The sequence below is a fragment of the Triticum dicoccoides genome, chromosome 5A (genome assembly GCF_002162155.2).
Source record: "Triticum dicoccoides isolate Atlit2015 ecotype Zavitan chromosome 5A, WEW_v2.0, whole genome shotgun sequence".
In the NCBI taxonomy this organism is placed as follows: domain Eukaryota; kingdom Viridiplantae; phylum Streptophyta; class Magnoliopsida; order Poales; family Poaceae; genus Triticum; species Triticum dicoccoides.
In genome coordinates, this window is record NC_041388.1 from 411,389,675 (window position 1) to 411,399,879 (window position 10,205).

The window sequence follows — 10,205 nt, forward strand, 5'->3', positions numbered from 1 at the left end:
CTATTGAGAGAGGTTGATCAGCAGCAGAACCAGCACCAAGGTTAACTCTAACACTCTCGGACACCTGAAAAAATAAGTCAGGTAATTTTCATTCAGTATCAGTGACCATCAGCAGAACTAATACTAAAAGAGTTGCTGGAAAACTAAATAGGAAACACCCATGTTCAGTAACAAACTAGTGAAACCATGCATCCATCCATGTTCAGTAACTAAATAGGAACTAACACCACACATCCATGTTTAGTAAAAAAACACGCATCCATATTCTGATCCGGGAGATGAGATGCATGTTATTAAGTGTTCTGCTGCTGTATACAGTCTACTGAACAAGGGAAAAACATCCATCCATATTCAGTAACAAACCACGCATGAGATCTGGGAGATGCTTACCATCCGGTCGCGGCGGCTCGCGTCTTCCTCGGGCTCCAACGGCGGATGTGACGGAGAGCTTCACCGCTGCAGCGGTTGTGGCGCGGAGCTTCTCCGATGTGGCGGATCTTGTCCTCCTCGGGCTCCCACGGCGGCTGCAGCGCGGAGCTTCCCCCGTGCGGCGGTGCCGGTAGGACGAAGCTTCACCTGCGGCAGGGAGGAGCGGGGCCCGATGGATGCGCGCGCCAGAAGCCCAGAAGAACCTGCAGTCGGGACGAGCTACGAGCTAGGGCGCCGCCGCCATGCTCTGCTCTGTGCCTGACCGCGTGCGTGAGGGACTGCTGGACTGGTCTAGGGTTGAACGGGAATCGGGAATGAAAGGCCAGTTGGGCTGGGCCTGAGGCTGATTGAGGGGGTGTCGGGGGGAACTGGGAACGTGGTGTGTCACCGCTCTGTAGGCTTTTTCGGTTTTCTTCGGTTTAACCGAATTATTTCGGTTTTAAACCGAAAAAACCATATTAAATATGGTTTGCTATTTTGCAAACTGAAACCATAACCAGAACCTGAAAAAACCGTAATTTCAGTTCGGTTTGGTTTTTTCGGTTCGATTTTTGGTTTTCGGTTCAGTTTTGCACAGGGTTAACCATACCACACCAACCATCGAACCAACTCGTCTTCTTCCTCTCCTCATTTTCTGCCCTCCACCGGAGCTGCTGCAGGGATCTCCATTGCTTCCATCTCCTCCGGCTTCCCGCCATCCGGGGCAGCAGATCAATCTCCACAAAAGGGTATTCCTACTAGCTCTTTGGGGCAAAACAATGTTTAACCAAGCATAATCTTAGCTCTTCTTGCAAATAAAAATAGATTGTATTCCACCCACCAGCTCTGTGCTTGCAAACACACTCCCAAGTCCAACCATGAACTACCAGGCCCTAAATGTATTATGGAGGCCCAAATTACTAATGAACCGGACTAACCGAGACCGAAACCGAGTACTTCGGTGCTACGTTCGGTTTGCATATGTTGAAAACCAAACTAAGGGGGTGTTTGGTTCCAGAGATTTTTTTGTGTTAGGACTAGAAAAAGTCCTTAACAAACCAAACAGGGTGGGACTTTTTTAAGACCTTTTGCTAAAAGTCCTTAGAAGCACCTTCTTGTGAGTCTTTTTCAAAAAGTCCTAGGAACTAGAAAAAGTCTTAGGACTAGAGAACCAAACATCATCTAAGTTCGATGAATTCGGGTTTATCCCTCAGGTACCCGAGCAGACAGAAAACCGAGTAAAAGGTCAGGACCTGTGCGCCAGTTGCTAGCTACTCAAGTGCTTTAGGCTGGCCACAGTGGGGGTAACATAACCGGTAACATGCACTTGGGACTAGCAAACATGCTTATGTGGCACATAATTAAAGAAGAGAGAGAGGGTTAGAGTAACATAGATAGATACCATATCATGTTAAATGCTATGCTACTTTGTGTCATGCATGGCAATAAATGTGATCATCTATGATACTCCCTCCTTCCATCTATATAGGGCCTAATGCGTTTTTCGAGGCTAACTTTGACCAAATGTTAGAGCAATAATATATGACATGCAACTTATACAAAGCACATCATCAAATTTGTATGTGAAAGGAGCTTTCAATGATATAATTTTCACATTATGCATGCCATGTAGTATTAATTTTATCAATAGTCAAAGGTGGTCTTGAAAAACGCATTAGGCCCTATATAGATGGAAGGAGGGAGTACTGGTTTATGTTACGAGGTAATAACACTAGTGGTGCCTAAACTTGCCATCGATGTTCACTTTGGTGGCTAAACTTGAAAAATACACCGAACTGGTTCTATAACTTGGCAGTATGGTTCAAATACGGTTCGAATCATGTCTAAAAATGTATGTATTGCTGACTAGACATGTGAGTGTGGTGCAGGGCCCACTTGCAATGCAGGGACATACTGCCACGAAGAGTGTTTGTCTCAATGACCATCGGGTCCCACCTGTCGTGCGCAGTTGAAATAAACTGAAAAATAGTAAAGCTAAGATTTGAACCGGTGACCTATGAGCCGCAAAGGACATGCACCAACCAATTAGCCCATGTAATTTTGTTGTCTTTTACGCACTGCAACAATTTATATATCCCATACAGCTGTGGAGTTAAATGTGCCGCAATTAGTGCACCCATTTTCCACATGTTAGTTTTTTTTATTTTAGAAATAGCAAAATATTCAGGTAGTATATGAAGTGTCCATGCTTTTAGGAAATGTATTTATAGTTGTAAAAAGTGTTCACTTGTTTCAAAAAAGTATATGTGTTTGTCAAAAGATATATTTTTGAATAAAAATAAATATTAAAATATGTGTCAAAAAATAAACAATGGCCTAGTGTTCCTCCAGGATTTTATACATTCTTATATTTAAATTAGCAATTTTTAAACTATACATACATTTGTCTAGTTAAAAAATATTTTAAATAACTGACTTTATAATAATATGTAAATATTTTTTAATTACATTACGTGTTTGAATTTTTTTACGCATATTAGTTATGAGACAAGAAGATTCTAGATTTACTTTAATTACCTTTACAATAATTTGCATAAGTTTTAGAACTAATAAAAGCGAAAAAGAAATCCACACGTCAAAGCGTCAAGTAAAAAAGGAAAAATAACTAATATTTTAAAAAAGGACCACATGATATGTTTTTAAAACATGAATATTTTGAAAATTGATTAACATTTCAAAAATGTATAACTTTAAAAATTTGCAAAATTATTTTATTAAATGTGTGAAACCTTACAAATATTATGAAACCATTTTATTAATGATTTTGTATTATTTTAATTTTCTGAATATTTAAAAAAATTGAGGGGTCATTAACTATTTATTTAACATTGTGACTATAGTTTGAATATTTTTCTAAAAAACGGAAAATAACTAGCATGTGGAAAATTGATCGCACTGATTGCAGTCTAGTTCGCTAGATAAAGGTTAGCAATGCATTATAGTCAACTTACTTTCCCTGGTCATGTGGTTTGCGCAGGTCCTTCGCAGCGCACAGGTCGCCGGTTCAAATCTCAGCTCTGCCCCGTGCTAGCTAGCATGTCTAGTCAACAATACATATGTATTTGAACCGTATTTGAACCATACCACTAAGTTATAGAACCGGTTCGGTGTATTTTTCAAGTTTAGGCACCAAAGTGAACATCGATGACAAGTTTAGGCACCACTGGTGTTATTACCTCTTATGTTACTATGCATTATGGAGGTAGTATCATACACTAGTATCATATGCATGATACTAGTATATGTTACTCCCCACTATGACCAGCCTTATATGTGAACATGGACTCTATTTTCAGTACCCACTATCTGCCAAGTGCACGAGCCCCACAGCCGCATCGGGAAGAGGCGAACCTTAACCAGTAAGCTGCCGCCGCTATATAAAAAGAGAAATAATGTGGAGAAGTTCTAGTACTCCCTCCGGTCCTTTTTAGTCTGCATATAATTTTTGTCCAAAGTTAAAGTATCTCTACTTTGACCTAACTTATAGAAAAAAGTATCAATATTCACAATGCCAAATCAGTATTGTTAGATTTATTAAGAAATATAGTTTCATAGTATATATATTTGGTATTGTGGACATTGATATTCTTTTATATAAATTTGGTCAAACTTTATAAAATTTGACTTGACACAAATCTAATACGTGAAGTAAAAATAGCCGGAGGGAGTACTAGTACATCCGCTTAAATTTCTTGTTACTACATGGAGTACTTTATCTAGTGAGCCGCCATTGCTAATTGCACAGAGTAATAAAGTTAGGCTAGTCATAGTGGGAGTAACTTAGCTAGTAATATAGCGCACTCCAATTTTTTTTACTTATGTGGCAAGTATTTAATGTGAGGTGGTAACATAGCGCTTCTCAAGACAAGATGAGTCTACAAGCTAATAAATAAAGCCATCTATGACACTACTATCATATTATTTTGCATTATGAAGGTAGTAACTTAGACTAGTGTCATGCATATGACACTAGTCTAAGTTACTCCCCACTATGACCAGCCTTAGACGGAGTAACAAATGACACTAGCCTTTAGTAGGTAGCTATAGTAGCCTACAAGCACTGTATATTCAGAATAAAGTAGTGATTGCTAGGTAGCGATTCCGGAGTTTATCTCGGTGCTGTTCGCTAGAACCGACGACCGAACCGAAATTTTGGTACACAGAATCTTAGGTTAGCTAATTTTCTATAGATCGATCGATCAACATTTTAACAAAACCGAAATCTTAAATAGACCGAAAGACCGACCTGAACGGTTCGGTGGAACCGAACGCCCAGCCCCTAACTCATGAGAGTCCAAACCCGTGGTTGGATAATTAGAAAGGGGTTGTTCTCCTTAATAGCAAGGCGTCAAGACTGTTTTGGTTGTTATTTTGAGATCTCTTGTCAATTTTTTAGATTATATTTTCAACTTATAGGAACACAAACCGATAAAAGAGACCGTCCCAACTTGTACGTTCAAGTGCGAACCAATTTCTGGTTGGATGGTTAGAAGGACAGTAATATCCCAACCCATCAAAGTTATGTTCCAGTGCGAACCAATTTATGATTGGATGGCTAGAGGACAAATTACACCAAAGTTTATGTCCTAGACTTGATATGGATGCTCGCATTTTTTTTAAATTTATTTCAAGCCTTCCATCAATGTGCGTTCAGGGGTAGGAGACGTTCCGTCGATTATGAAGACGTCTGTGACGACTTCATCAATCTCAAAATAATGTGCCGGCTCAGTCTGTTGAAGATGTTCATAGGGATAGAATGTGTGTGCGTTCATATGGGGTAAGATGCTCGTAGGGGTAGGTGTATATGAGCATACGCATGAGCATTTGCATATGTATTGTGTTTTAGAAGAAGACTAGCAAGATGTCCGTGCGTTGCACGGAACATCAAGATTTTATGGGAGAAAATGATGAACGAAGGAAGGCCTTATCTGCAAATGTGGAGAGGAGTACGGGTAAATTGTCATAGTTTCCTTCCTATCCATTAGATAGATCGGACGACCTATATTGCAGGATGGCAGACACACCATCATCACCAACTATACTTTTTATAAGGAGTTTAAAGCACCAGGAGTCCTACAACTTGTGCCGAATGTGATGGTTTAGTCTTAGAACTTGCATTTTGACCCTACCGGGTCCTTGAACTTGCATCAAATGTGCAAATTTGGTCCTGACCAATCACAGAGCGACAAGTGGACGCCTGGGTCCCCGCCCGGTCAGCGCTCGGCATTTTGCAAAGAGGCCCTACCTTTGGTTCGAATCTACCCATAGGACATGCCAAAGTTCGCCACGAGGTGCTCCGCGTCGACGCCGTGTTGGCCTCCGGCCTCCTGCGCGCGATCCGTTTCCTCTAGCTCAACTGGAAGGAGCTCGCCGCCGACATCGAGGCCGGCGCGCTCAGCCCACGCGTCACCGACGCGTGCGTGCGCGAGGCGGTCGCGGGCATCCTCCGGCCGGACCCCGAGCTCGCCCAGTTCGTCCGGGACGAGTGCTGCAACGACGACTGGGCCGGCATCGTCAGGCGCATTTGGCCCAACACGAAGTATCTCGACGTCATCGTCACCGGCGCCATGGCGCAGTACATCGGGACCCTCAAGTACTACAGCGGCGACCTGCCCCTGGCGTGCACGATGTACGCGTCGTCGGAGTGCTACTTCGGGCTCAACCTCCGCCCGCTCTGCGACCCTTCGGAGGTGTCCTACACCATCATGCCCAACATGGGGTACTTCGAGTTCCTCCCCGTGGACGAGGCGACCGGCGCGGCGTCGTGCGTGGACGCGGGCAACCTGGTGGACCTTGCCTGCGTGGAGGCCGGGCGGTAGTACGAGCTGGTGATCACCACCTACGCCGGGCTGAACCGGTACCGCGTCGGCGACGTCCTCCGCGTGACGGGGTTCCACAACGCAGCGCCGCAGTTCCAGTTCGTCCGCCGCAAGAACGTGCTGCTCTCCATCGAGTCCGGCAAGACCGACGAGGCGGAGCTGCAGCGCGCCGTGGAGCGCGCGTCGGCGCTGCTCCGCCCGCACGGCGCGTCCGTGGCGGAGACGCGGAGTACACCAGCCAGGCGTGCACCAAGAGCATCCCCGGCCACTACGTGGTCTACTGGGAGCTGCTGAGCACGGGCGCCGGCGCGACGGCGGTGGACAAGGCCACGCTGGACGCCTGCTGCCTGGAGATGGAGGAGGCGCTGAACACGGTGTACAGGCAGAGCAGGGTGGTGGACGGCTCCATCGGGCCGCTCGAGATCCGGGTCGTCCGGGCCAGCACGTTCGAGGAGCTCATGGACTACGCCGTCTCCCGGGGCGCCAGCATCAACCAGTACAAGGCGCCCCGGTGCGTGACGTTCCCGCCGATCATCGAGCTGCTGGACTCGCGCGTGGTGTCCAGCCACTTCAGCCCCGCGCTGCCGCACTGGACCCCGGCTCGGCGCTCCGTCTAGAGCGCGACGGCGGTCGTCCCACGAAGCACGACGACGGCTCCACCTGAATCGATTCACCCGTTGAAAGTTTTGGCTGTTGCCGTCGGCGTCATCGGCTAGTAGTAGCAGTAGCAGTAGAAGGAGAGTGAGTGCCGATAAAACGTTGCGGAGGCCGGTCTGCAGGCAGCTCGGTATCACGCCCTCGGTATTTGATTAGCCACCACCGAACACGCTGCCGTATTTCACCGTATTCCTCAGCAGGCCCCAAGTGGATGGACAACACGGTACATGGGTGGAGCAGCATCTATACCTCCAACATGGGCAACTGTGTGTGGGACGTCTGGGGTACTAGTGATTTGATGGGTTTGCAGGTTCCACTAACAATCATGGAGGAGGTTACATGTAGAACCATCGGCAATGAATATGTGTTATTAGCACCCGAAGTGCCGCACAACATTTTCTAGAGAAATTTCAAGATGGTCCAAAGCAATATAGACAGTTAAATTTTAATTATCTAATGGCTGATATAACTAGCACTCTCTCCATATTTAAGTCAAACTTTATAAATTTTCAACAAGTTTGTGGAAAAAGTATTAACATATACATCACCGAATCAATACAATGGATTCATAATTGAATATATTTTCACATCATATAGATTTGTCCTTGTGAATGTTCATATGTTTTCTACAAACTTGATCAAACTTTATAAAGTTTGATTACAGTAAAATCTAATATGCACAGTAAAAAAATTTGAGGGAGTACCTCTTAGCAGGTAACATGAAGTAATAGATCATTAATCATGGCGTAGTATGGACATTGTTGCAGTATAATTATGGAAATAAATTATTATAATTTATTCCTTTCCTTTTATTGTTTTGCTGGACGTACCTTATCATCATGTATAACAAAGGAAGTAAACGTTTGTCATGTTCTATCATATATGTCTATGGATGTTTTATTTTGTCGGTTGGGACCTAAACAATAGGAAATGCATAGATTTGTTTTTGGAAAACACCAAAAATGGATACTAGTTGACAAAATCATAGCAAAAAGCAGTAAAAATACCATCCTAATTTTCCTGTAAACAAAGCAACCATGTGTACTAGTGTTCTTGCACATTTTTTTGTTAGATAAGAAATTGTATAACGGAGAATGCTTTGTTTATTTCTCACACAAGAAACAATCATACAGGTTCCTAGCATTACATGTGTACATCTATTTTCTTTACCAGCTCCCTCAGAATGATACGAATACACATACTGAAGATTATTAGGATGGAATCTAGACGAATTATAATAATGTTTTTTGTACTGTGTGTATTATTTTTTATGATTACATGGATATGTATCATATTTTACAACACGAGAATTATTTGTCTTCTTATGGTAGATACAACATATATGTACGAGGCTCGCATCTAAACTTTTATTATATTAAAAGGAGATGTGGGAAATACTTAAGAAATTCTTTTTAAAAAATTAATTGCCATACTATAATTTTTTGTGTTGGTCAAACATTTCCTTGATGAATGGAGGGTTCAAATCAAATATTTCTCTTGCCTCTTAAGGGGTAAGAGGGGCCCATCTTAAGAAAGCTCCTTAAAAAAAGAGGCAGTTAATTGTTTGCTATAAATCAGTAGCTAATTACACACTAATTTGAGTATTAGTTTATATATATAAAAAGAGATGCGTTGACTGTACATGTACAGAAAATTGCCGCATATAAAAATGATACTTTTTAAGCTACTTTTTCGTTGGGCCAGTTGAACAATTATTGCACTGCAACTCTGCACACGGGGCAGGCTTATCTTGTGCCATTTTGAAAACGCGGACATGCACCATCTATTTAACCTGTGCAACTCCCATACGTTTGTACTATTCACGCAGAAGTATATTGGCTAATATACCTTGGAAATGTCTGACAGGATGGAATCACGAAGTCCATTCCCACGAAGGGGATACCGAGCTACCTGACGCTCGGCCTCTGCAACGCCGCTCTCAGTGAGTGCCCCCTTTGATGCTAGGAATGAGGTTGGAATATGGTTAATGGTTGATGTAACAGTCCGATTACTGCCGAAGTATGATTAATGATTGATGGTTAATGGTTGATGTGCTTGTCTGTCTGTATCTATCTATCGGGAGTTGTATGATTGTTAATTAGTTCACGAAACATGCCTCCAAAACCGTACGAGTTAGTGGTAGTACTGTACTTGCAAGATATATTTCCCCCAATTAGGGCTCCTTTGATTCAAAAGAATTACATAGGATTTTTGGAGGATTTAAACTCTTAGGAATTTTTCTTGTGATGCTCGTTTGATTCATAGGATTGGCATTCTTAGGAATTTTTCATATGATCCATTTGTACTACATTTTGGAGGAAAATTTCCATCCACTCAAACCTCTTTGTAGAATTCCTTTGTTTTTTTAATGCTATCAAACATTCTTTCAAATCCTGTAGGATACTATGGGACATGTCACCATATTCCTGCATTTTTCCTATTCTTTCATTTTGAAAATCCTGTGAATCAAAGAGGCCCTTATTGTTCGCTAGCCGACACCTGCATAGACTAGAGGCCGATGCCGATTGTTCTTTCTTTCTTCATTATCCTGCCTTTGGCCTTTCCATTTTGCCACTGAGAATCCGTTGCTGCTGCTCGTTCGAAAGTGTTACATGGCTCATCGCCGCGGCTCCGCCTCACATGGAAAGTGTTGCAAGAGGAGCAGAATTAACCGCGTCACATGGCTCATCGCCGCAATAATTGAGGCGTCCGCGGCTTTTCGCCGTCGATGGACTTGTACTGCTTCAAGGACGGCGGTAATCTGATTGTCTATGATAGCTGTCTAGTCGGAGTTACGTATATGCGTTGTTCGATGTTGACACTTGATTAGACAAGATAGGCTCGATGATCAGGCCATGACAAGCGTTGCCCATTGCTAAGTCATGCATGCTGGACCCAAGCACGATCCTGCTGCTGTCTGCGAGGTCGGTCGTCAGGCCGTTCTTTTGTTTGAATGGTCTTCGGGGGTACTGTTGCTAGTAGGAGCGGACCAGCATGCTTTTTTTGCCTGCGCGGTTAGGCCAACTCCACCGCACGACCCTAAACGGATGTTTGTTTTATCCGTATTTCGTCCGTTTGGGGTGGCAATAGGTAGCAAAACAGACATGAATGTCCGTTCGTTGTGGGAGAAGCCCAGCGCAGCGACCGAACCAAAATTATCCGCATGCCCTTCAGCTCCTCGCCCGCTCGCCACCGCACGCCCGCACCCTGCAGCAGCCAGCTCGCGCTGCTCGCCGCGCCAGCCCGCTGCAGCACCTGACGCCGCTCGCCCCAGCCTGCCGTCGCTGTGCGCGCCTCCTG

At 44.0% G+C, this 10,205-nt stretch overlaps 1 pseudogene; it reads left to right on the plus strand.

Annotated features, from left to right (window-relative positions):
* Positions 1-5,580: 5,580 nt before the first annotated feature.
* Positions 5,581-7,183, plus strand: LOC119299629 (annotated as a pseudogene).
* Positions 7,184-10,205: the final 3,022 nt, after the last annotated feature.